We start from the raw sequence: 3001 nt of genomic DNA, 5'->3' as shown, positions 1-3001 counted from the left end.
TGTGCAGAACTTCAAATATAATCTCTGTGAATGCATTTTTGCTCCCTTCCTATCTGTTCTCTGCAGCCTGAGTGACCTCCACTTTTTCTCTTCCCCTTGTCTCTGCCCCTCTCCACTCAGTCTCTGGGAGCCCATCACACCAATTCTCTTTCAATTCTTTGTTCTTCCGAGCTTCAAAGCCTTGGGCCATGGCATTACCACTGTTTGAAATGCCATTCCTCGCTTCCTCTTCTAACTAGCATTTTATCTTTCCAACCTCACCTCAAACATCACTTGCTAAGGAGACCTTCCCTAACCCAGCAGACAAGGTCAGACCTTCCTCTTGGATCATTTGCTGCCTCCCCCGTGTTGTCTGTGTCACACTTGTAATAGCTTGTTCACTAGTTCCTGCTAGACTATCAATTCCTTGAGGAAAGAGACCATGCCTGTCATATCCATCACTGTATCTTCTGTGCCTTGCACAGTGCCTGGTAGAGAGATATCTTTTGATTCACATTTGTAAGATGGATGACCTCATGAGAATTAATGAGCTAACAGACATAATATAATTCTTTTTATGGTGGCCATTTTGGTGGAGTATTTTGGGTATGTAGGGATGGAGTGGGCATGCTTTAAGAATTTACCGTGAAGGGTGGATGTGAGGCATGGTTAGAAAACTCAAACTATGTTTCTCCTGGAGTGATCTTCCTACAGTGTTCTAGGAAGTCTCACTAGCTCCTGATGCTGGAGTTGGGGGGTAGAAACAGAGGGAAGACATTCTTGAGAGTAACTGTATGGTTGGCTCACAATTTTATCTTACTGGGCTTAAGTTGGTTGTTAAGAATAGTAATATGATGCTTCTCTGGTAAGTGGCCTGAGGTGACCTCTAAAAATGATTCACTATTCACTTAACCCAGAAAACCCCACAAAATCATACAAATCAATAGGTTCTTCATGTTCACATTAAAAACACTCATGAAACTGCCCAGGCCATTAAGGATGTGCCTATAAAAAGCCACAAAGCATCTGAAGGATTTGCTCAAATTCGTAACTCAATGGACATGCATTTGAGCAGACTTGAGGAGATAGTGGAGGACAGAGGAGCCTGTTGAAGTCCATGGGGTCACAAGAGAGTCAGATATGATTTAGTGACTGAACAATGACAACATCTGAAGGATGTCACCTTTCATTCCATCCTTACAATGGTGAAGTTGGAAGGTGTGCTCAGGCCAAACACTGGCATTGGAGGCAGGGTTAGTGGTACAAAAAGAATGCTGAATTTTACTGCACATGCTCAAAAATGCAGAGAGTAATGCTGGACCTAGAGGCTTAGATGTAGATTCTTTGGTCATTGAGCACATCCAGGTGGACAAAGCCCCTAAGATGCAGCCCAGGACTAACAGAGCTCATGGTTGGATCAACCCGTACATGAGCTGTCCCTGCCACATGGAGATGATCCTTACTGAAAAAGAGCAGGTTGTTCCTAAACCAGAAGAGGTTGCACAGAAGAAAAAGATATCCCAGAAGAAGCGGAAGAGACAAAAACTTTTGGCCTAGAAATAAATGCCACAAAAAGTGCAAATCAAATTAAAAAATATAGTAATATGAAGTAAAAAAAAAAAAAAAAGAATAGAAATATGATAAAGAAAGGCCCTTTGGCCCTTATCCTGCAAGAATTTAGGGCTGGAACATACTTTATGTGCACAACCTGGAGTAGCACCTTCTAATAGAACTGTCTCTGATAGTGGAAATAATTTATATATGCATATCCACTATGGTAGTCATTACGCATATGTGACTTTTGAACTCTCGAAATATAGTAAATGCTAATTATAAACTGAATTTTTTATCCTGTTTGATTTAAATTAATTTATATTTAAATTTAAACTACAACTCATCATATTTAAATTTAAGTATGGCTGATGTCGGCTGTGCTGGACTGAATTAGGTAGGTCGAGAGTACCTGGGTTGTGCTGAGACTGAAGATGGCCAAGTGCACTGAATGTTTTGCATTGGACCACCTTGCATTACAAAGAAGCTGGCATGCTTTTATTTATACTGATGCTCCCTTTCTAATAAGCATGTAAAATCAAATATTTCCAGAGAAAAAGTAAGTTGCAGATATTTTCTCCATAGGAAAATGTAAGGGGCTGTTTTATAAGCCTGAATTCCTCTCATTCTTAGAGTGTGCTGTCATCTTATAATTCAATGTAATGGCTGTCATTTCCTATCAGATAAAAAGAGATGCCTCAAACCTACTCCAAAAGTCACTGTCACAGAGTACTGGGATTGGGATATCATCCTGCCTTCTGGGATACCAAATAGTAAGCCCTCGGAACAAAGCAGCAGCTGTGTGCCTTCTGGAATCCCAGTGTGTCCCGTTAGTGTGGATAAAAATAACCCCTTGATGATTTTATGGCATATTTTGTGACATCAAAGAACCCTACAAAATTGAATTCATGCTTCCAACACTTGTTCAAATTCACTCAGTTGTTAGAACAGTATTAATCTTTCTCATGCAGACAGTACGTGAAAAGTACATAACCTTTTCTCATGTATGTGCAAGAAGTACAAGCCTGTGTTTATGTGGTACGCCAGGGTAAGTGGACAGGCTGTGCATGATTGGAGGCAGCTGGCCCCAGTGGCTTTGAAGAATTCAGGCTCTGCCCACCTCTGCTAAGAGCTGAGGAAACTGCTGACTCAGCACAGCTATGAGGCTTTTGTCTCACTGGAATTGGGAAGCTCTGGTGACTTGGTGTTCACCAGGTCTAGGACTGCTACTGCTAAGTCGCTTCAGTCGTGTCCGACTCTGCGTGACCCCATAGATGGCAGCTCACCAGGCTCCGCCATCCCTGGGATTCTCCAGGCAAGAACACTGGAGTGGGTTGCCATTTCCTTCTCCAATGCGTGAAAGTGAAAAGTGAAAGTGAAGTTGCTCAGCTGTGTCCGACTCTTCGTGACCCCATGGACTGCAGCCCACCAGGCTCCTCCATCCATGGGATTTTCCAGGCTAGAGTACTGG

At 42.4% G+C, this 3001-nt stretch overlaps 1 pseudogene; it reads left to right on the top strand.

Moving 5' to 3' along the window:
- Window positions 1-871: 871 nt before the first annotated feature.
- Window positions 872-1536, top strand: LOC147380069 (large ribosomal subunit protein uL22-like; annotated as a pseudogene).
- The last annotated feature ends 1465 nt before the right edge of the window (window positions 1537-3001 follow it).

This window comes from Bos grunniens, chromosome 1 (assembly GCF_055505025.1).
Source record: "Bos grunniens cultivar Pamir isolate PY7600 chromosome 1, Bosgru_T2T1.0, whole genome shotgun sequence".
In the NCBI taxonomy this organism is placed as follows: Eukaryota; Metazoa; Chordata; class Mammalia; order Artiodactyla; family Bovidae; genus Bos; species Bos grunniens.
This window is presented reverse-complemented; position numbering and strand designations above follow the sequence as displayed.